General features: G+C 37.3%; 1 long non-coding RNA gene across 4 annotated transcripts in view; it reads right to left on the bottom strand.

The window, feature by feature from the left end:
* The window catches only part of LOC123285190 (uncharacterized), a 174,408-nt gene that overhangs the window by 10,523 nt on the left and 138,201 nt on the right, over positions 1–25,684 (bottom strand). For 2 of the 4 annotated variants that reach the window (XR_011502911.1, XR_006526768.2), the window contains one exon: positions 168–264. This is a non-coding gene — a long non-coding RNA (uncharacterized lncRNA). The remainder of the gene's footprint in view (positions 1–167; positions 265–25,684) is intronic. The other 2 variants (XR_011502912.1, XR_011502914.1) reach the window with 1 other exon arrangement.

Raw genomic sequence — 25,684 nt, 5'->3', positions numbered from 1 at the left:
TTTAGCTCATTTTGACTGAAGCAAATATCTGCTGGTTTCGGGGATTGAGAATTTGTTCTTTTTTCCCTGCTGCTTTACATTCCCATCAAGGGTGCACTATCACTCTCCCCGAGATTGTTCTATTATTTTTATTCAGTCATGTTAAACAGACAAATTATACAATTTACCTTCCCAAGGACTTCCATGGCTCACCTCACAAAGGCTGATATTGCTTCAAGTCTTGCTGGAACATCCTCTCCTTCTTCTCTGTATGTTTTTTCTTTCCTACATGAAATTTACTGGGATGGTAAAACAGATCCCTGAGCTCTCATTTCTTTGTACTTATTTTGTTTTGTTCAACATCACACATTTCTCATAATTAATAAAACTTATCCTTTAGAAATTTTGTTCTCTTGTCGTTTTAGCGTATTTCCATAAACCACAAGCAGTTATATTACAGGGCATAACAAATAAAAGAATATTAGCTTCCTAAAAGGAAAAGAAAAACCCCCCAAATTCCTTTTCTTCCATAATCTCAGGAAAATTTCATTGTATTTAAACTCGTCCAGAGAAATAAACTCTCAAATTCTGTTCACCTTAATGAGCCAAGATAATGCAAAAGACAGTAAGCTACTTGAGGGCTTGCTTCCTAAGATTTTTTTTACTGGAATAATACAGGATTCTTGCAAACTTCCTGTGATAGAGCATAGCATTTCTGCTTCATTTCCTTATAGATGATAAAAATGATCTTCAGACTCCCCATGACTGATGACTTTCTTTATATTCTCTGTTCTGAATTATACCTTAAGATGATTTCCCCCCATACAGCACTTGTCCTTCAATGCTCTGTGAAATCAAGTTTCTTTGATCAAACATGTTTGAGAAATGTGGTACACATTTAAAAATTCATAGTGCACCTTAGTATTCTAAGAATTCTGAGTATTTGATTCACATGTTCAGAGCAATATCACCACTTGCTTTTTTAGACAAGAATCCTCAAATTCAAAAATGTCCCAAACTAACTTGTGCTGTCAAACTGTATCTCAGGAAATGGCACCACCATCCACCCAATGAGCCAAGGCCAACACCTGGACGTTAGCCTTGAGATATCCTGAAATCTCAATGCGGTAGGCAGAAATCTACAAGGCCGCTCATGACCCAGGTCCTTTTATAATCCCCTCTCTGAGGCTGTGGAAAGGCCCAGTGGCTATGATGAAATATCAGTCTTGTGATTACGTTGTGGTACATGGCACAGCTGACTTTAAGCAAGGGAGACTATCCTCCCAGGGCCAGATCTAATCAGGTGAGTACTTTAAAAGGATAGGCTCTTCCTGTCCAATGGGATGTGAAGTGGAGGGGTATTCCACAGGAGGGAGACTCTGCACTGTAGGCTTCCAAGATAAAGGGGGTCACATGACAAGGAATGCAAGCACCCTCTAGTTGCTGAGAACAGACCCTGGCTGACTGCCAGCCAAAAAATGAGGCCTCAATTTTACAACTGCAAGAACAGATGTTCTGCCAACAACATGAATGACTTTTGAAGTGCATTTTCCCCAGAGACTCCAGATGAGAATTCATCAGAAATCCCTCATTTCAGTCTCCTGATACCTAAACAGAATTTCCAGCCACACTACTGCACTTCCGACCTACAGATCTGTGAATAAACAAAGGGGTGTTGTTTTAAAGTTGCTAAATCTGTGGTAATTTGTTATGCAGCAATAGAAAAGGATGGTACTCACATCCTAGCATCAATTCCTGTTGCTTCTATTTAGTGTTTGTTAAATATGGCCTGCGTCTTTCCAACTCTTCAACCATCATCCTAGTCCAAGTCACTGTCTTCTCTCACTTCGACTACTAATCGCTCTGCAAACATATTCTCTCAACTATCTGTTCTTTAGACAGAGACTATTCTTTGAAAGACACAATTCTATTATTATCACCCTCCTCTGCCTTAAAACCTACAATGACTTCTCGTTTCTCTAAAAATGCAATTTCAAAAAAAAATCCTTAATCCAAACTCTGCCCACCTACGTACGCACCCTAACCCCATGTCCCTTTTTACTCCTACATGCCATCCACGTTGGTAATTTTTCTGTCCTAGAACCACGTCCCTTTCCATCTCCTCTTTCCTTTCGGGGGGCACTCTGCTGTCTCCTTCAGTGCCCATTTCCCCAAGCTAATGCTTATTAATCACATAGGAAACAATATAAAATTAGGTCCCCTGGGAAACTTTCTTTACCCCACAGGTCATTCTAGTCCCTCTTTTATGTGATGTTACAGCACACATAGCATACTCCTCCCCATAGCATTTAATAGAATCGTTTACACAGGATTTTTTCAGTAATATCCATAAGCATTCTTCAGTATTCCTGCTACAGTACGCTCTGTTTTAGTTGACCTCTGTATGAAATTGTAACTTGAGAATCTCCAGAGAATTTCAACTGCCTCTTTTCTTCAATCTCTCTTTCATATATTGCCAGAACAATCTTATTAATATGCAAATACTGAAGCTTTTCTCTCATTCTATAAGCTGCTTACATCTCCCTGAGGCACAGAACTTTAACGAAGGGAATATGGTGAGGCAACAGTATAAAATAAGAATGTTCTGGGCTAATCGAACCTATGAGCAAATGATAGCAAAGTTTATAATTTTATCTCATGTAAGATTTATTGTCTTTTGCGGGAACTAAATACATCCACGTTTATTGTGAATGCCAATTTATTTATATTAATTCTAGCCATCCTATTTTATGTGTGAATATTCTACAGAATGTATTTGCGTGGTTTCGTCCCCTCTAGTCAGTTGGAAGTATTTCAGCTTTTCTACTTTAATAGCCTGGAAACAGTCTATTTCAATTTTTAATGGTGACTATGCTAAATTTTTCACACACATTTAATTTTATGTTTTCTATCAAAATCTACCATTAATCAGTCTCTGACATCCCATTAAATAAAACAAGAGTCTTCTTGGGCCTTTAAATCCCCCACTCCACTCACACCTACACACACTCACTCATACACATCTCTCTCATGTTGAAACTTCCAAGATTTTAGTTGTTAATTATTATCTTTTTTGCTTTAATATTATGCATCAATAGTAACTTAGACTTGACTACAGATTTTACAGCTTATTTTGTTGTTGTTGCTCACCGCTAGTCCACGAGTACCATGTCATCCTCAGTCTGTAATTTATTTTTCATTTATTCATGTGCACATTTGCGTAACTATACCAAGAAAGACCTGAGAGTGGGTAAATCTTGGAAATACATCTATTTTCCCACATTCCCTGAATGCTAATGTTTTCCTGCGTATAAGAAACTAGGTCCAACATAGCTTCTCCCTTAGCACTCTGATGGTACTGTTCATTGTCTTCTAACAACCCGTCTTACTTAGGAGACATCTGATGCCAGCCTGATTTTTCATTTTTTGCAGGTACCCTTATTTTCCTTTCTGAAAAATATAGGATTTGCTCTTTTTTGTTTGGGGTAGCCTTTTATTTGACTCACTCGCTCAGGACACTGCTCAACTCCCCTTTGTCCAGCACTAATGCCTCTTATGCCTCCTTCAGTTCTGGGAAATGTTCTTTATTATTTACCTGTTTCCTCTCTACCGTTTTTCTGCTTCTTCCTTCTTAAACTCCTAATAAATGCTGAAACTTTTAGAGATTTCCTCCACTTCTCTTAACTTCTGTGTCATACTGCCAACTCTGTTTCTTTTCACCTTGTTCTGGGAGATGTCTGCAGTTCAGATTTTTAGTTAAGAATTTACTCAGCAGCTGCACTATTCTTTTTAGCCCTTCTTTCGAACTCTAATTTCAATAATCGCTTTTTATTTCTAAGATCTCTAATTGATTCTCTATTCTCATTTTGTAGATGTGTGACTTAGTTTAATATCTTCTGTGCATGCTATTAAATGAATTTTCTCTTGGAAATTAGTCCCTGGTGTCCCGTTCACTGCTTTCTTCAAATATCTGATGATATTGCTTTGTTCAATATCATTTTGAGAATATGTGTTCCCTTTTTTGTGAATACTGGTTTTGTTTAGAGGAACATGCTCCTCGTGATAATGTGGTTGACAAGTTAGATATTCTGTTAGAAAACTGAGACAATAGCATAACTTCTGGTTTGAGGATTTCTCTTCCCTCCAAGACACTAACTGTCTGGTGTGCTCCAACCCAAATCCTCACACTCTCTGCTTCAGATTGAGTAAATACTTCAACATAAGGATTGGGGGCTGGCTACAGAAAGGGATCTAATGTGGGCTCTCCGTATGAATATATATAGTTCAATATCCTTGTCCTAGGACCATCCTCTTTCTTCTAGTACTGCTGTCCTTGAGACATGCCTGAACTGCTGCTAAAGCATCCTCCCAAGTAGACATCAGTTTATGAACTTAGAGCTATGATATCCTTCATCAATCCATATCTAACTTTCTCCAAATGGTTTTAACACTGTGGTCCAGAGACTTTCTTCCAACGTCATTAGGGATTTATTCTTCATAAAATCCATATCTTTTCTTTTTAAATCAAGGGATTTCTGGTAGGTAGGAAGGTTCACATTCTCAGTCAGTTTTGTGCTGTTAATAATTAGCTATTCTTTAAAATGGGGGAAGTTGAGGTACATAGTAAAGTTTTTCTTCAAGGTCAAATAGTAAGACAGTTGCCTAGGCCAACTAGAGTATGAACCTCTGGCTGCTTGTCCACTTTTCAGTCCACTGCCATACAGCTGCTTTGGGATGTATCTCTCACTCTGCTCCTTTCCTGAAGGATCAGTAGCAATGTCTTTGGTTAAACGTCAAGTGAGTAGATGTAGAAATAACACAATTTTATGCTTTATAAGAACTTCCTTTATATGGAAAGTCATTGATAGAAAAATAGTCACTGTCAAATGTTCCTAAAGTCCTAGGGCATTTTGACAAAACCTCCACGTTACATCAGAAAGTTACTAAGACTCCAAAGAGAATCAGTTCTTGTCAGTAGACATCTTTAGCAGTATTCTTTTAACTGATAAGTTTAATAGAAGAGTAGAAACTTACTATGTTATTAGCCGAACATTTTAATTATAATCTGCAAGATGTTTTACAAAGAGCTTAACATGATAATCATTCTTTTCTACAAAGTGACAGTCTTCAGCCTCAGAATTCTTTAGCAAGAATAGCCATAATTAAATAATGTCAAACATAACATTACCCTAAATCACATATTCTTCTCCATTTCAACTTTATCATTATGACTTTCTCTTCAGAAATGGAATGAATAGAATTAAATCACTAATGGCAAGAGTAAACCATAAAAGAATCTACGCACAGGAAATAGAATTTTGTTAAACTGCCAAGTACACATGAATCCTGAGAAGTTATTAAAGAAGTGATCATAAAATATCCATTTAAAGTATTATAACACATTAGAAATTTATTAAAAAAATATCTTTATTACTGCTGAATACAACAATTTAACATGTTTTCTTCTGATACATTTTCTTTAGAAACTTAGTACACAGACTTTATTTTAATGTGGAACACACATCAAATGCAACATATTCCATACATGCTAAATATAATGAGAATAGTAATTTATTTTAGAAAATAATTTTTAGAAATAAAGATAGCAACAGTAGCTAGCATTTACTGATTTTTTACTAAGTGCCAGACACTGGGATAGTAGTTCTTATGTATTATTTCAATTAATCACCACCAGGGGAAGGCCCTATTTATTTTCCATATTTTTAGAGATAGAAACCTCAATTTCAGAGGTTAGGTAACTTTCTCCAAGTCAAAAAGTTTGGAGGTAGGAGAACTGAGTTTTGAATAGCTACTGGCTTATGAAGAATGGCTTCCAGTTTTTTCACTGATTGCTAAACTGACTGCTATAATTCTTTTTCTTCACAAAGGAGGCAACTAAATAATAATAATAACATTATAATAATAATAATCCTGGCACTCACGTAGTAAATTAAGGCATAGCACCACCTGTTGGGCACCTGAAGAATAAAAATAGGTTTCTCAATGCTGATCGCATAGTTATGAAATTTGACCAGGTATGGTTTGTCCAGCCTTAATTTTACAGTCTTAATTCATTCAAGACTTAAATGCAACTACAAAACTGACATATTTCTATGTAAACTTTTTCTAATGTATCGTCAAGTTTTCAAAGCCTGTGATGTTTACTTTTATGTATCATCTTGACTGGGCCACGGGGTGCTCAGAAATTTGGTCAAACATTATTCTGAGTGTGTCTGGGAGGATGTTTCCGGATGGAATGAACATTTGGCCCAGTAGACTGAGTAAAGCCGATTGCCCTCCCCAATGTGGGAGGTCCTCATCCACGCAGTTGAAGGCCTGAATAGAACAAAAAGTCTGACTCTCCCCTGAATAAGAGGAAAGTCTTCCAACTTGACTGCTTGGAGCTGGGACACTGATTTCTTCCCGACTTTGAACTCAGACTGAAACATCAGCTCCTGGGTCTCAAGCCTGCTGGCTTTTGGACTGGAAATTATACCATTGCAATCCTGGGTTTGCAGCTTGCTGACTGCAGATCTTAGGACCTCTCGGCTTCTATAACTGCCTGAGCCATTTCATTGTGTGTGTGTGTGTGTGTGTGTGTGTGTGCGTGTGTGTGTGTGTATCTCCTATGGGTTCTGTCCCTCTGGAGAACCCTGACTAATAGAAAGCCCCTTCTTTTCATTTATAACTCCACATTTCTTCAAACCAGGAATATGTTTTAATGAAGATTAGAAGACAAGGTTTTCAAATCCCTTGTTAAAAAAATAGGCATGATTAATCCTCCTTAAGAGACCAAGTTAGACAATGAGAGTAGGTACATCCTTTGGAATTGCTATGATAGAATATAAACAGAGCAAAGGCCCAGGAACAAGAGCCACAGGTTGTCTTCACTGACCTGCTGTATAACCAAGACACAGGTCCCTTCAAGCATGACCTCATTTTCAAAATAAATTACTTCAGCGTGATGACCTCTGAGACCACCTAATTTCTAAAGGTCTATGCAATATGGATCATGTGTTTTAACTACCTTGGTGCTTGAACTCCTTCTCATTTCATAATGCTCTCCCACCCCCGACTCCTTTCAGGAGCCTACAGTAGAATTGTAAACCTTTGCTACTTACGGTGTTGTCTGTGGACTCACAGCATCAGCACCACATGGGAACTGATGAAATAACTTTCTAGGCCCAATATGAAGCTGCTCCTGCCCAGGGTGCCACGTCAGCGAACCAAGTTAGATAACTTTCATGCCCTGTGAACGCTCGGCTTGACCAGCAATGCAGTATATCCAGTCAGCCAAACCACAAAGCCAAGCCAACTCTGGGCTCTATACTTATTTCCTTGTTCCTTCTCACTCCAAACAAGGTTGACTCTGTGGCCCCAGCCAGCAGCTATTTTCTGTTTGTCTCTTCCTTGTTCTTCATTCTCTAGCCTACAAAAGCTTTCTGCCTCCCACCTCCTTTTACAGGTCTCCCAAAGGAGACAGTGTGCTTCATGAAGTGTTAAAGTTTGTTTGCATCACCTACATTGTCTTCTTTAATCATTTTTTTAACCGAACTTATTAGACCTGCAGAATCCTAGGCCCCACTCCAGACCTACTCATCAAAATCTGGATTATCGCAAGGTCTGTAAGTGATTTGCATAGACATCAATATTTGGAAAGAATTGTTCTAGCCCTACCAAAGCTACTAGGCTTCAGTGGAGGGAGTAAAGAGGTTTCCTAGCGTTAATGAAAGCTTGTATTTTTACATTTTGGGAAGAACTTTTAGATTATGAACTCCAAAGACGACTCAGGTTTTGTTTCCCAGCTTTGCCACTTTTAGCTGTGGAACATTGGTGGCTGTCACTTTCTGAGATTTAGTTTCCTCATCTCTTAAGTAGGAATGATAATAGCACCTAGTTTATAGAATTGATTTACTTTAAACTGGTTAATATCCGTAAAGTTTAGAAGAGTGTCTAATGCATGTGAGTCTTAGGTGTTAGCTATTATTTCACACATTCTTCATCCCACATGACTTCGCACTGTTAGTATCAAACTTCAGTCATGCAAGCCTCTTCTTGGAAGAGAATATTGCTAATTAATTAATATTTCAATAATTTTCACTATCTCTTTTTTTGGACTTTTGCTTCTCTGCCTTGGTTTTCTTCTTTCTTTTTTTGTCCTTTTCTTCCTCTCTTATTTCCTTTCTTCCTCTTTGTTTTGTAAAATTGAGTGTCTGTTTGTCCCTCCGCCCCTTCTCCCCACAAACATCATTTATGGTATGAACCTCAGGGATACTTTACAAGAGGTTTGGAAATATTTGACTCTGATTTGTAATCCCGTTGTAAGCCAAGGCTAGAAGCATGTGTGCTGCGGCATCCCAAAAGGAAAAAAAAAAACACCTCTGGGTTAAAATTATTATTCCTTTTAGGATGGACCCTCTCCATTGAAGAGCCTTTGGGAAGATCACAGAGCAAAACCAATGATGACCTGGCTTCGGAGCTGGAAATCTGTCATGCATGTCTGTCTTGACAAATCCTTGCTAGCCATGTGACCAAGAACAAGTTTTCTAATCTCTTTGAACATTAGTTTACTCATCTGTAAACTCTTACAGAGTTGTTTTAAGCGTTCCAAGAGACAATAAACGTAAAGTGCTTAGCACAGTTCCTGAAACATAGTAAATTCTTTGAGATGTTAGCTCTCATCATCACCATCTTTATTAGAAACAGCACCAATCAATGATGCAACCAGAGGTAAATTACTCTCAGAAGTGCCAAGCTCAAAGAAACAACACTAACTCATCTTAAAACTACTTAGATTTCTTCTGTCTTTTCCTCCCAAATTCTAGTCCTCTCCTGAATGTCTCACTCAGAACTCTCCATCTTGCACATGCAAGAGTTTTTCACCTCATTTTCTTTCTGCTTTTATTCCCCTCTCTGGCTATGTGAAACATTCTTCCCTCATTGCAATTCTTTCTTTTCCTTTAATTTGCTCTCCTTGTTTTGTATTTGTGGAAAACTTGAGTTAACCTTTTCACATATTTTTCTAGGAAAAAAAAAACCTAACATGATTTTACATGGGTATCTGGATTATTCAGTAATTTTTTATGTTCCCCTCTGTACATGATATCTCTGCAAACTGGCATTTTTTGGTATTTTAATAATCTTTCAAATATTCATCAGGTAATTCCTCTCCAGTCAAATTAGCCATTCTTCACACTAATGGCTGAGAAGTTTCCACTGGCTCTTGAATTAAGTAAGAATCATTTTTCTGTCTTAATGCTTTTGTGATTTAAATTTTGTTTTACTCTTTCTGTGTGATAACATAATGTAAGACAGGTTAAAAAATAAGTTTTTGAGCACATTCCATAGTCTCTCCAATAAGTAATTTTAATCTGTCTTCATATATTTTCTATGCATTTGGGTTTTTTTAAAGTACTTATATTTTACTATAATTACTCTCACTTGAGTTCAAGAAAATCTGGTCTTATTCTTATGTAGCTCTAATTCCATTTTTTCACTACCTACGATGAACTCTTGATCTAGAGTTTAAATAAATAATGGATAGAAGCAGCCACTTAAATACACAATTATCTCCTTTAAACACTTATGCTCGTATTTTAATAACTATGGTGATAGTAAAACAATGTTATTTCGTGTTACTATAAAAATAAATTAAAATATATGAGTTAAACTTCTACATAAAATGTCATCTCCAATTTCATTCATCCTTTATGAGAAAAAAAGAGTCTGTCATCTTCCCCACTTATTTTTTGTTGCTAATAATTTCCTTGGAAATCCCAAAATTAAACCCAAATGGCTTCCTGGCAGGAAAATGTAAGCTAAGTAGGATTGACACGTGCCGGCAAAGCAAAGGAAGAGTTAGCCTTGGGTTTTGCAAATGCTGTGTAGACATTCTTCCTTAAACAATGCAACGTTTCTATGTATTTTTAGGGCAAATAGAAAAGAATGCAAATGGGGAGAGATTTTACTTTGTTACTTTGTCGATTTTGCTCTCTTGCGTGACCCCTCCTGGCATTTCTCAGATGTAGCTAAAATCAAGAGTGGTCGATTGACTGAATGAGCCAGTGCCTTATTTATAAAAAGCCATAATTTAATGTTTAATATCATATTTTGTGTGGTAATTTATTTAAAGTATTATTAATAACAGCATTTAAAATAAAATTAGAAATTTCTCTATTTAAAAAATTGTCCAGAATGTGTAGCAACAATAATTACCCCTTAACTACTCTATTTTCATTGTTGCTATTTCCGTAGGACATGCCACTTTTCAGGTAACCCTGTTTCATAATCATACAGAAACGAGCTGCCAAAAGTCTTGGTTATTTTTCTTTCTCCTATCTTTCTGAAGCAAAATGTCAGGGTAAGTATAGAGGCCCCAACTTAGCAACACTTCCCGTAAATAAAGGAAATGGTGTCTCATCCCAAGTGTTTCAGAGCTCCTGTGAAGGCAGTGGAAAATCTGCAGAGGAAATCTTTTGAAACATAATCACCAGCAGCTTTGGGTGGAGCCCTGAAATAAGGCCATACTTTTCTATATTGATTTCTCAGTGGAGGAACTTGAGACCAAATGTCAACTGGAGTATTGTAAAATGCTGCCCAGAGAAACACATCCAGGTCTTGCATGTTATAATTATTTGAAAAAATATGTATCTTTGTCCCATGTCTCATGTCCCCATGCCCTGATTATACAATGTGGCAACAAGAGATAATACTTACATTAAAAGTAAAGCCTATCTTAGCATTGTTACAAATATTATTCTTGAGCAAAATATTAAAGTGACTCATTTCTCTGCCTATAGCCAAGACTTCCAAAGAAGAAAGCAAAAACAACCACATTTATTTATTGCATTGTTAATAATGTGATTGAATGAATAAATATCATCTTGACAAAGATCTGAGATAAAACAGGCCTTTAAAATTAAATTTAAAATAATGTGATTTCCCCCCAAGTTTTAAATTGTATAACTTTCTATCCGCTTTACACAATATTTCAGCTGTTTGATAGTAGTGAATATACCATATATAGTGCCTCTATTTTTTTTTTTTTTTTTGAGGAAGATTAGCCCTGAGCTAACACCTGCTACCAATCCTCCTCTTTTTGCTGAGGAAGACTGGCCCCGAGCTTACATCCATGCCCATCTTCCTCTACTTTATATGTGGGATGCCTACGACAGCATGGCTTGCCAAGCGATGCCATGTCCGCACCCGGGATCCGAACCAGCGAACCCCAGGCCGCCAAAGCGGAGCGTGCACACTTAACCGCTGTGCTGCCAGGCCAGCCCCTCTATTTTTAAATATACCATTTAAGTTGTACCTAAGGATTTCTTTAAAGTTGCATTCACAAATGAGATTTATATAACTCTGGATCATTTTTTAGAGAAAAACTGAATGTCTGAGTCTGTTTATGACAGTTGCCAAGGGAATACTGAGTATAAATTTGGACTATCAGAAACTTAAAGTTCATTGGGCAATTAGCTAAAAGAAAAAAATTTCTTACATCAAATTGGAAAAACTCAATTGTCAGCCTTCAAGCAATTATGTTTTTTTCTTTTATCTAAAAATAGTAAAATATGTTTCTTCTTAGTCTTACTGCAACCTGTAACCTAACCAGATAGAAACAAACCGTGTTAATGCAGCTTTCCCCAAGACACAGGGCTAGTACTTTGATACCAAAATCTTAAATGTAATAGCTTGAGTCTACACAGGCTGCATATTGATTGTAACAACACCAGAAGAGGTTCTTTTACTCAGAGTATTTAAAAACAACAAATGTATTTGTTGAGCTCAAGGTCTACTTTATGGAAAAAGAATTGTCCACAAATTTCTATAGTTTAAAACCTACCATAATGTTCTAAAATATATGACGATGACTTGTAATTTAATGATTGATTCTCTCTGCACCTGACTCAGCAGCAGCATTTGGCACAATGACGATTCCTTCCTCCTTAGACGATGTTCTTTACTTGGATTCTGAGGCACCACGCTCCGTTGCTTTTCCTCCTAGATTGCTGGTTGTTCCTTCTCAATCCCTTTATTGTTTTTTCTTCGTCTCTCTAATCTCTAAGCAGTGAAGGGCTTCAGTCCTTAACCCCTCTACGCTCACTCCTTAGGTGATCTTTTTGGGTCATTTGGATTTAAACACCATCTATACTTTGGCAATTCTCATATGTATGTATCTGGTCCAGATCATGCCTCTGAACTTGACTCCTATATTCAAATACCTACTTGACATCTTCACTTGAATATTTAATGGATATAACAAACTCAATCAGTCCAAAATTGAAACCCTGAGCTGTCCTTACAAATTTCTCTCTCTACCATCTTTTCCATTTAAAATGTGGCACTTCCATCTTCCAATTATTTAAGTGAAAAACCTTGGGTTTATCCTTGACTTCTCCCTTTCCCTTATATTTACATCTAATTCATGAGCAAATCCCGTCTGCTTTACCTTCAAAATATATCTGGAATCCAACTGCTTTTAACCACATCTCTGACCTGGACTAAATAGTTTTGTAATTGTCTCCATAAGTTTCCTTTGCTGTTACAGCTAACCCAATGAAAACATGTCACATCATGCCAATTCCTGCTCAATATCCTCCAGTGGTTTCTAAACATTTTAATCTACCTGAATTGTCCTAAATTTTATTTCCCAGGTTTCATTGTCATGGGGTCACATCTTCCAAGTCTTCATGCAGCATACCAAGGTGCTCTTGGTATCCGGTAGTTTCTTTCACAAAATGGATCATTTTACTTTACCTAAGACCAGCGTCTGGTACTTAGGCCTTCTTTTATAAAGCAAGTTCCTTCTGCTATTATGCATGAATGTTTCTTATAATATAGTGATAGGATTTGGGGTAGGATAGGTTTTTGAATCCTTGCATGGCCAATGTAAATTCCCACATTGTGGATTGTGAAAGCCCGCTAGCTGTGATGTTAAGAGTGGAAAGGTAGGGGCAAGAGAAGACAAATGAAAGGCCTATAATAAATGTATACTGAGATGACTGAATATTTGATAGTCCAGAGGCTTCATGTATAAGAGACTTTTTTATCTAGTAAGAAATAGTTATGTTGGTTAGACAAGATAGAGAGGGATGCCATCTCTGTGCTTTTGAAGGCATGCTTCTCAGTATTGAACCAGAAATCATATTGTTATCAGCTCTTATGATCACCCAGGTCAGTGGTTATTTGGGAAGCAAAATTGAGGGGAAATGTCAAAATATGATCTAGATTCACTAGCAATTCTCAGTCCAGAGGCTGAAACGTTGCCATACGGCCAGGGCATCATACAGCCTTAAGGACATCATGAAATGTCCGAATTGGCTCAAGAATGTCTAAAAAGCTACCTCCTTGCAGCTCACTGAGGTTGTAGGCACCGGGAGTTCTAAGGGGCGCTATGGTATCTGTGCCAACATTTAAGAGGGGCAAACATGAAGAAATGTCATGTTCACGCTGCATTAAGTTCATGGTGGAAGAAGATGAGATTCATCAGGGGAAAGTGAGGAATTAACAAAAAAATGCTTAATGTAATCTGATGATCAATAAATTCTCTAGCTTCTGACTCTGAGGGCAAGTATATACATATGGTAAGAATCCAGGGCATAATCCAGGTTTACTATGCAGAAAATTCTTTTGGTTTATGATATCAAAAAGCCTTCTACAGTCAGTGTACACCTTTTGGTTTTTAGGTGTCTAAGGTGTTTGTGGATTTGAGTAGCTTCCCCCATGGTTATAAGATAATCCTTGTCATACAAAGTAGAGGGGGAGCTTAGCATGTGAGTATCTCAGGATATATGGAGTTCACTGTTTGTTTGTTTGTTTTTTCCTGAAACCTGGACTGGTGAGACATAAATAGTGTGTACTGAACCACAACAACTACTTGAAATGTGTGCCCCATATTTATTTCCTGGGACCTATTTTGTAAGTCATAGGAGACTTCAAGTTTAGAATGTGCATAATCAACTTCAACCAGTCTGCCCTATTCAGATAACTTCTGAATGTGAGAATAAGTAGATGAATGTTTGAATGGATGGGTGGATTAAGGAATAAATGCATGAATGAATGAAAGACATATCCTTGCAATGATCCCTTAGCCTATGAGGAAGACAGAGGCAGTAATTAAAATAAATGTGTTAAGTAGTATGCTGGAGGTACTTCAAAAGTCATATAGTACCCCAAAGAATGAAGGCTTACTCTTCCTGAGAAAGTCAATGACGAAAGTCTTCATCGGGGTGGAGCAGAAGGCGTGATGTATGAATTATTAGTCAATCCCGTCCACAATGTCTTGGCTTATTTGCCATTCCCCTTAGACAGCATTATTTCATTTTGCTTCGCTAATAGTTTATTTGAGCATATCTAAAGCCTTCAATGATATTGTTTTTTCACTTATTGCTTCATATTTAAAAAGATCAATGATTCCTTCTTATAATCACTCTCCCAAGTCACTGATAGTTGTGTTTCTTGAATACCATTAAGATGGGCAATATTCAAAATTATTCCTTTCGAAAAATTAAGTTGCTTTTATAGAATGGATTTATTTCTGTATTTATATTTCCAATGTTTCTAACTTCCATGACTGACTTCTGAGTTTAAGACTTAAGATGTAGGTTGGCTGAGATGTGGAAATTTTTATAATCTTTTTCATTGCAATCGTGTTATAAATGTAAACAGACAATTTGGTGTCATGCCTATATGCACAACAATATACCAGAAAAGACAATAAGTATGTGCTTGAATTGCTAAAACTTTTGAATGCAGAGAATAGGCATATTAACTCTTGAAAAGCAAAACTGAAACAAGGGAAAGCAAAATACTTTTTATAAACCAGAATTGTGAAAAATTACTAATTAAAAAAAACTAAGGGGCCAGCCCTGTGGCACAGTGATTAAGCTCAGCATGCCCTGCTTCAGAACCCTGGGTTCACAGGTTGAGATCCTGGGCACTGACCTACACCACTCATTCACCATGCTGTGGCAGTGACCCACATATAAAATAGACGAAGATTAGCACAAGATTAGCTCAGGGCAAATCTGCCTCAGCAAAACAAAAAACAAAAAACACAAGAAAACAACTAAGCCTCATAGTAAAAAGATAATGAAAGGAAACATTTCTAATCTGGGAAAAAAATAAATATGAGCAGTAAGCAAGAATGTTGAAAAGTGGAAGGCCAACAATTACAGAAACTAGAAGATGTTCTTTATTCTCAGCTTTGCCAATGCCTAACTAAAGAGCTGGTAACTACTGGACATGCTCCCTCACTTTTCTGAGCTTCAGCTGCAGAGAGTAAAGTTGAACAATATAATCTTTAAGAATTCATATGTCTAAAATTCCATGACTTCATAATATACAAAGGAACAACTTAGCAGCAATTTTATTCAACCTTTAACAAACACATGGGATATCTCCAATATTAAATGCACTAGGAGAAACCAGAGCTAGATTTTTTATTTTTTTATTTTTATTTTGTGGTGAAGAAGATTGGCCCTCAGCTAACCTCTGTTGTCAATCTTCCTCTTTTTACTTAAGGAAGAGTGGTCCTGAGCTAACATCTGTGCCAATCTTCCTCTACTTTGTATTTGGGTTGCTGCTACAGCATGGCTTGATGAGCAGTGTAGGTCCATACCAGGGATCCAAACCCACAAACCTGGGCTGCCAAAGTGGAGTGTGCTGAACTTAACCACTATGTCACTGGGCTAGGCCCCAGAGTTAGATTTTTAATATACTTAAGATTTTGTGTGAAAACAAAATCACAAATCTAAAGATAAATTTTCTATTAAATGACAAATTTGGATTTTTTTTTTTTCAGGCAGATTAGCCCTGAGGTAACATCTGCAACCAATCCTCCTCTTTTTTGCTGAGGAAGACTGGCCGTGAGTTAACATCTGTGCCTATCTTTCTCTACTTTATATGTAGGATGCCTGCCACAGCATGGCTTGACCAGCAGTGCATAGGTCGGCACCTGGGATCCAAAGCAGCAAACCCTGGGCCGCTGAAGCGGAGTATGCAAACTTAACCTCTGTACCACTGGGCCAGCCCCCAAATTTGTATTCTTGATTTGTAAAACTTGATTTTCCACTAGTAAGATATTCTTGCCTGGACATATAGAATACTTGTGTCTTATAATCAAAGCACTGTGTCCCCAGGCCATATTAGAAGTACACAGATCACTGGAAAGGACCCAACTCCTTTTGTTGCTGTTGTTGTTTTAACTCATAATCAAAACATTTACAAGAAACTAACAAATATTTATAGGCCCTTATTTGGTCCCAGGACTGTTAGATTTTATTTTCAGCTTTATATGAATGACTCCATCAAACTCTCATAATCTGTTGGGGTTGGTGCTATCATTTTCCTCATTATTATTATTTCACAGAGGAGGAAAGTGAAGCACGAAGAGGTTGAAAATCTTGCCTAAGATCTTATAGAAAGGAAATAGCAGAACTAGAATTTAAACAAGCCAATCAGGTTACATAGGACCACCCTTTTAACACAGGTTTCTCCAATTAACGTTAATGACTTTCTCCTTTGTCCTTACTTACTACTTTGTTTATATTCTTAGTAGGATATTTGGTACTACCTGCCTTGCATATTTTTAATTATGAATGTGTCTGTTCCCACTATAGCAGCTCCTGTAGTAACCAGGATTTGTATCTAAGACATTTTGGGTTTCCTAAACATTTAGCAGAACGCTTTGTTTATATCTTGTATACCTTCTTTACAAGAGTTTTTCAGTAAAAGTTTACTGATCTTACTGACAGTATAAAATGTCAGTTATAGCTCAGTCATTCCACCTGCGCTCATTGCTCACTGGTGCCTCTCAGCCAAGCCTTCTCTCTATTCCTCGTTCGGAAAGCCTGTAAATACACTGCCTAGACTCCCTTGCCAGATAGTACTACCTGTTAGTCACCTGTTGTCAATGGGGTCACTGACAGAAGTTTGAAAGGTGGGAAGAAAGGAGAGGCCGTTTTCCCAGCACTAGCAGTGCCTCTTGCAGTTGCTACAGAGGAAGCAGAAGCGCCAACAGCAGGCACAGGCAGTATCCTGGGTTCCTGAGCAGGCAGCTCAGATCCAGGAGCAACGGCCTCAGTGGCCCAGGGATCATGGGCTACAGGTAATGAAGTTTTCCTGTTGCTTCTCCAGTTTTATGGAGTGGCATCATCCTGCTATTCCTAATTTTCACCTCCTTGTTTTTGCTTTTCGACCTCCTAACATCTTAGCAGCCAATTCCTAGTATTAAGTTCCCTCTGTTTTCATGGTTCTAGTGGGACACTGACTTGATACACCCCACCCCCAAAGGATATATGCTGGTCTCTGTGACTGGATTTATGTAAACTCTGATCTTCTTGATTTGATTTAGGGAATACTCCAATCTAAGACCACCTCTTAGATTAGGGTACCTCCGTAGATGATTAATCTCAACTACTATCTATTGATTTGTATTAGTTTAAAGCTCGAGGGGTGACTTGTTTTTGACATTATATCCAAATTGAGAGAACTCGCCTTGGTATATTACTCTATATATTGGCCACAGCATCCAAATGGAGTTGAGGTGGGATTCAGCTACCTATACATAAGATACATTCACTCATTTGTTCACCCACTCAACAATCCATCACTCTTCTGTTAGATGCCCCAAACTCTTCAAGACTCTAGGGACAAAGTGATGGAAAAGACAGCCAAATATTCGCTTTCATGGATCTAACATAGTTTGTTGGGAGACAGATATTAAACATAAAAATAAATTTATAAACAAAACTTTTTCTATCAATACTATGTAATCTGTATATATCAGACAATTATATAGAGTGATGTCCCATCATGACGAACAGAATGCAAAACTCTCTCACATGACAATGGCATTTCACCTCTGTGGTCATTTCCCCAAAAGCCCGGAACCACAGTCTAACTATGAGAAAAACATCAGACTAACCCAAATTGAGAGACATTCTACAAAATTCTTGGCCAGCACTCCTCAAAACTGTCAAGACCATCAAAAACAGGAAACTCACAGTCTAGAGGATGTTAACTCTATCACAGTGACGCTCAACTTTTATAAGGGTAAATTTACTACCCTAGGGCTTCAGTTGACACATCAGGCCTTTTTCCTACATGCTGAATGCTGGAGTAAAGAAAGAATTGGATTGGAGCCAGCCTGGTGGCGCAGCGGTTAAGGTCGTATGTTCCACTTTGGCGGCCCGGGGTTCACTAGTTCAGATCCTGGATGTGGACCTACGCACTATGTATCAAGCCAAGCTGTGGCAGGCATCCCACATGTAAAACAGAGGAAGATGGGCACAGATGTTAGCTCAGGGCCAATCTTCCTCAGCAAAAAGAGGAGGATTGGCAGCAGATGTTAGCTCAGGGCTAATCTTCCTCAAAAAAAATAAAATAAAATAAAGAATTGGATCAATTCCCTTTTACATATTTTAAAGAAAGTATTTAATAATCAATCAAATGCTTTCAACATTTAAGCCCCTTGAATCAGCACATGTTTCAAGCAGGAAACTCAACATCTGCAATTATTGCTTAATCTCCAAAGAACACTCTCTTTTAATCAATCAAACTCATTACATTTGAATGTTCAATTCCTTCCAGTACACTATTTAACTCATTATGTCAAAATAATGTGTTTATGATTACCAGGGCCATTAAATAACTTTCCTAAAATAAATCTCCTGGAGAAATTTCTCAGGGGACAAACTGGACCTTTATAAGTTTCCCTGGGACAGGTGGTCAGAAAGGACAACCTGGAGGAAGTGACACTCAGTCTTCAGTAAGAGTGATGAGGAACCTGCCATGTGAAGAACTGGGGAAAGCAATTCCAAGCAGAGGGAAGGACAAGTTCAAAGACACAGAGGCTTAAGTTATGTCGATTCCCTCTCAAAGTACCCTTTATTTGTTGATTCAATTAATTATGTACTAGCGGCTCACAATGGCCTAGACATGGGGCTATGCCTTTGACATGTTTTTGTCTGTACATATTGGAGTCACACTCATGGAGCAGAAAGAGGCAAATCACAGAATCACAGAGCTGTAGGCCCCGTGGAAGTCATGTAGTCCAATTTTCTCCCTCTGTAAATAAGACAAGTGAGGACCAGAGTGGTTAAGCGACCAAGGTTACCTAGTCCCCGGGTCACAGAACCAATTATTTCACCCTCCCATAAACGAAGCTCAAAATGGATCTACATGATTCAGTTTTAAAGTTCTCACTTTGAACTATTTAAAAGACACAAGCCTAAAGCAAATTTGTGGCATGTTTTCACAATCAGTTTAATTTCCCAGATGGGTTTATTGCCAGTGAGTAACTCCCACTGAGTTTTGCCATTTAAAAGAGGATTAAACAATGTCATGTTTTCATTCATCGGTAGATTCTAAAAAAGAATAAATAAGGGTAACCTCAAGTTAGAATCTGGTCAAGGGTAAAAGCAGAAATAAGTGGATCGTTACAACATGAAACCCAAATAAAATTTAAACTAACCCATAATCAGAGGCTAACATATTTTATGAATAAATCAGACTTTTTCACATGAAACAGCATTTATTAAACAATCAAAGAATGTTATTAAGAAATTTTCTTCTAAAGAATTGGAAAAGAGGGAATTCTATTTGCTCTTTCTGGAGGAAGGAATGGTCTTAAATTATCACAAACAAGTAGCATCAAAGAGGAGACACTCTGTAGAAATTACAGTAACACTGGAGGAGTCTTTGATCCTGGGTCACTTCCTCCCAGTGTCATGATTGACTAGTCAACTCCCCAGTAAATCAAGGCTGGTCAAAATGATGTGATGAGACACACATCTTTTTAACATAGTTACTATGTAATGGCTTTTTCAGGCACATTTTTAACATGGATCACATTCTCAATGACTTTTTTCTCTAACAAAGGCTTACTTGAAGAGTTAAAAAAAGAAAGACTTTTCTTTAGTACATATTTTAAATTATGTTTATTAGGGTAGTACACACAATACATTTAGGTTTAATTTTTTCATAACCCTGGGTCATGGAGGGAGAATAATTTGGTTCAGAATAATGTGTCTCAGTAATTAAAACTGATGGATGAATTATAAGCACTATTTTGCTGATAAAATCCAATAAAAAAATACAAATCAATGTGTGTAAATGATCCTTAGAGCAATGCATTTTTGACTTCCATCGTCCCTACTTCCTCTCCTCCCCAACTCTTCCTGTGACTCCTTCTGACTTTCAGCCTCAATCTATCACATTTTCTATTAAAAATAAAACACTTAGTCTCTTCTTCCTCAAACTGATAGCAATTATTGTTACTTTCATGGACCTAACCTCACTGTGAAATCTTTTTTTTTTTTAAGAATTTTGGTTTCCTGCCAACCGTCCTTGAGTTTGCTCTTCAGATGTCTTGTTCACTGACTTTTCTTGGTAGAGTATTAGCTCCACCCCACCCCAACACACTAAGGCTCCATGAAAGATTTTCTACTCTTTTTTGGCTTCATATCTGCACTGTGGAAAATTCAGGGATGGCTGACATAAATTTCAATGTAATATAACCAAGATGTATCATTTTGTGGAAAAACTTTGACTGTCTATGTTGATTGAATATACCAGATAAATGTTCTATCCTGCACTCACACTGTTTTGGAAAAGGCAAACCAAAGGCAAATCTTCTAAACAAAGCATTCATTGTTTCTTCTAGACATTACTCAGATTTAGATCAGAGATCTTATAGCCACTGTCATAACAGGAGTTTTCCATTCTCTCCAATATAAGAAATAAATCTGGCAATTATGCCAATTCTATAACTTTCACCAAGACCCAGCTGTGTTGTGAAAACAAGATTATGGTTAAAGGAAGAAAGAGAAGGAGAAGGGGAAGGGGAAATGAAGAGGGAGGGAGCAAGTGGTAGAGGAGGAGAAGAGGGAGGGAGAAGAAGAATGTGACTATTAGAGTCTTAGTAAGAAGAAGCAGCACCTTGTGGAAAAGGTTCCCATAGATGTTTGTAGAGTATTATGTCTCCAAAAAATGGAAGACTTGGATGGACATACATGGGATGTTTTGTACATTTGAAGGCTACAATATTATTTGAATAACTTGTTAGGTGTATCAGACTAAAATGGCAGTAGTAGGATTAATTTGAGTCATTTGAGGTTTTTTTCTTTAACATAATGCTATTCAGCGGATTTGACATCATCAGCATCCCTACAGAGTCTGCAGGTGGTCACTATTTCATTGCTCCATATTTGTTATTTTAAAATCTACTATTTCATGGAGCTGGTAGTTTTATTCACAAAAATGTTTTAGACAATTTCTATCCAAAGCATTTCTATCCCCTGAATTTTGTTGATATTTAATTTTAATGTAAAGCAATTCAGCACTCCTAAATACTCAATAAGGAATCACTAAGATAAATTTGGCTCCACCATATGCATCTGACCTATGCTATTTCATAATTCAGTCTCACAAATTGGGAAACATGAACAAGAAGCCATGAACCATGGTGAGTTTACGAAGCTGCACGTGAATTAGAAACCAGAACCTCAAAAGAATTCTACGAATAAAATCCAAACCACAAATCCTATAGTCCTGCTTACCAATAGGGAAATGAAGTGTCTCATCCTGTTTTGAGGTTCATTGAAAAATGAGGAGCCAGCTCATGTGCTTTGAATCACAGTTTTCAAACTATTATATATCTCTTTTATGGGTCACTTTAACGAGGTTAGCTTTTTAACTTTTTATTTTAAAATAATTTTAAATTTATAGAAACATTGCACTAATCCAAAGAATTCTCATATACTATCACACAGTTCTCCAATCACTAACATTTAAAATCATTTTAAATACTTGATTTATCTTTCTCTCCACCTCCCCTTCTATACATATTATAATATATAATGGTATATAATTATGTATTATATTTTATATACAGTATATGTATATATATTTTTTTCCTAACCTACTAGAGTGTAAGTTACAGACTTGATGCTTTATTACTGCTAAAATTTTCACTAGGTATTTCCTAAAAGACAAGGATACTTTCTTACCTAATCTGAGTACATCGAAATCAGGAAACTGAGATTTATATAATACCACCATCAATCCACGGGCTTCAGTCAAATTTGGGCAACAGTTCTAACAATGTTATCCATAGCAAAACGATTTTTTAAAATATCTATAATCCAAGACCCAATGTGGGATCACATGTTGCACTCAGCGGTCGTGTCTCCTTACTCTCCTCCAATCTGCTAGAGTTTCTCTGTATCCCTTGTGGTGTGTAGCCTTGACATTATTTTGTAAAACTTTGGGTTTGTTGGATGTTTACTCATGATTAGATTCAGGTTATCCATTTTAATGGGAACACCCAAGAAGCGGTGGTGTATTCTTCCCATTGTATCATCATGTCACATTACTGGTGACATTAACTTTGATCACTTGATTAAGGTGGTGTCTGAGAGGTTTCTTTGCTACAAAATTACTATACTTTCCTTTATAATTAATAACTTCTTATGAACAAATACTTTGAGACAATGAAAATAACTTTTCTTGTCTTTCCAGGTGACTTTTCAGGCACATTTTATTATTTTTTTTTGGTGAGGAAGATTCACCCTGAGCTAACAACCGATGTCAATCTTCCTCTTTTTTGCTTGAGGTAGATTATCCCTAACTAACATCTGTGCTAACCTTCCTCTATTTTTTGTATGTGGGATACCTCCACAGCATGGCTGATGAGTGGAGTAGGTCTGCACCCAAGATCCGAACCTGTGAACACAGGCTGCTGAAGTGGAGCACATGCAACTTTAACCACTTGGCCATGGGGCCAGCCCCTCAGGGACATTTTAAATATAGATTATGTTCTCAATATTCATCCACTAGTTCTAGAATGCATGTTATGAGTCTTTCCTGAATCAATTACTATGTTTGCCTAACAGTGATTTTTCTAATTCTGTTATTTCTTCTCCATTTGTTAGCTTCGTTCTACTCTGAGGAAGGGCTTCTCCACCCCCTCACCGCCCAAACATATCTATTTATTTACTTACTTAAATATTTAATCCATATGGACTAATGGATTATTTTATTCAATTAAAATCTGCTATTGACATTGTTTGTTATGACGCTAAAATTTTCCCAGATTTGGCCAGTGACACACCCTTTCAAGCTGGTATCCTTTTGACATCACCATCTTGGCAGTGTTAGTTGACCCTGATCATCAGGAAGAAGTAGGACCCCTCTTCATGATGTAGATGTAGGTAGGGAGAAATACTTTTGGCTAGAGCATCTACTTGGGTGCCACTGGACACTCCCTTGCCCAGTTTTGACTATAAATTATAAGTGTGGTAGCCATTGCCTAAGAAGGTTAGGGTGACCAGAAGCTCAGACCCCTCAGGGATGAGGGCTTGAGTCACACCATTAGTTAAGACACTGAGATCAGCTGATCTGGTGGTAGCTGAGAGTGAGGGGAATGTATAATGGAGAAAATAGAAGGGAGACAATGAGTAGCAGTGCTGGCTTCAAAAACAGCTGTAGTAGTAGGGGCTATGTTTTGCTGAACTAACCTTTCTTAGAAGAGTCCCCCAGGAAAAGAGGCCCACTGGTATCCCAGAGGAGTGACTCAAAGAACTTAAAGAAATATCCCTTCTTCCAGAATGGCTTGAATCCTCCAGACGACTGGACCTCCCAAATTTTACTGTTGTAGCAACCCCCTGCATCTTCTTAAGGCCATCTCCCACCCTCTTGAGTGTAAGTGTCTTACCACAGTACTTGCCATGTACTGATGAACATGATAATCGACATCATTATATCTGTATAATGGGCCAATGTGATCTTCTACAGAATGTCCAGTTTCCTCCAGACTACATCTGACAGAGGATAGAGAAAATAGCCCTGGGGCAAGACAGTAGATATATTTTTAAAAAATTGTTTATTTATTTTTTTCTGCTTTATTGAGATATAATTGACAAATAAAAATTGTATATTAATTGTATATAAAATTGTATATTAAGATACAATGTGATGCATTGACATATGTATACACTGTAAAATCATTACCATAGTCAAGTTAATTCACATATCTATCACCTTACATAGTTACCTTTTCTTTTTTTGGGTGTGGTGAGAACGTTTAAGATATTAGCAAATTTCAAGTATATAATATCATTAATGATAGTCATCTTACTGTACATTAGATCCTCAGAACTTATTCATCTTATAACGGAAAGTTTGTACCTTTTGACCAACATCTCCCCATTTTCCCCACCCCCCAGCTCCTGGTAACCACCACTCTACTCCCTGGTTCTATGAGTTTGACTTTCTTAGATTTCACATATACCATTTTCTTTATGGTTTTGATTTGCATTTCCCTAATGATTAATGATGATGAGTACCGTTTCACACACCTGTTGGCCATCCATTTGTATGTTTTCTTTGGAGAAATGCCTATTCAGGTCTTTTGCCCATTTTTTAATTGGGTTGCTTTTTTTGCAACTTAATAGTATGAGTTCCTTACATGTTTTGGATATTAATCCCTTATCAGATATATGTTTTTCAATTATTTTCTGTCATTCTATAGGTTGCCTTTTCATTTTGTTGATTGTTTTCCATGCCATGCAGAAGCTTTTCAGTCTGATGCAGTCCCACTTATTTATATTTGCTTTTGTTGCCTTGCTTTTGGTGTTGTATCAAAAAAATCATTGCCGAGACCCATGTCAAGGAGCTTTTTTCCTATTTTTACTTCTAGGAGTTTTACAGTTTCAGGTCTCACATTTAAGGTTTTTTAAAATCCACTTTGAGTTGATTTTTATATATCGTGCAAGACAAGGGTCCAACTTCATTCTTTTGCATGTGGATATCTGGGTTTCCCAACACTATTTATTGGAGAATCCTTTCCCCATTGTGTGTTCTTGGCATACCTGTCATAGATTAGTTGACCATATATGTGTGAATTTATTTCTGGGCTCTCTATTCTCTTCCATTGGTCTATGTCTCTTTTTTTATGCCAATACCATACTGTTTTAATTACTATAGCTTTGTCATATAGTTTGAAATAAGGAAGCATGTAGTATATACATTTTCACGATATTAACTCTTCTAATCCAAGAATACAGGATATCTTTCCATTTATTTGTCTTTGTCAACTTCTTTCATCAATATTTTATAGTTTCAATCATAAGTGTGTTCTTTTTCGCAAGCACTGATCTCCCTCAACCTCTCCCCACCCCAACAGCCCTCTGAATCCATAGTTCTTGTAATTTCTACTCCCCCGAAACCTTTCCAGTACAGAGATACTACATCTGCAGTACATTACTATGTAAACTGTTACCCCTGTTTTTTTATCACAACTAATGAAACTTAGCAATTTTACCACTACATCATGCCTAGTGTTATAAGTATTCCGTCTACTATCAGTGAGTGATGAGGTCCTCATTGGCAGCTGGCCAACTGGTGATCCAGCTCCAAAATTCCCATTCAGTATCTGTTTCCAACACTACTCTACTATCTGCCATAGTTCAGGTTTCTAGAAAACAGTCTCTGAAAAAAACTTGTGTTAAAGTGGTTTATTGGGAAGTGCTCTCAGGAACCAGACCTGTGAGAGATGAGGAAAGGAGAACTGGGTAAGGAAGACATTGAACAGCAAAGCAGTTGCAACAAAGATTTTGACTAAACACAGGGGAAGCTCTGAAGCTAGGGTGGCCCTTCAGAGAAGTCCAAATTTGAAGGAAAGCAGCCAGGCCTTCATAGCCTC

This window comes from Equus asinus, chromosome 4 (genome assembly GCF_041296235.1).
Source record: "Equus asinus isolate D_3611 breed Donkey chromosome 4, EquAss-T2T_v2, whole genome shotgun sequence".
NCBI classification, from domain to species: domain Eukaryota; kingdom Metazoa; phylum Chordata; class Mammalia; order Perissodactyla; family Equidae; genus Equus; species Equus asinus.
Note: the sequence above shows the minus strand (reverse complement) of the source record. Positions and strands in the feature narration are given on the sequence as shown.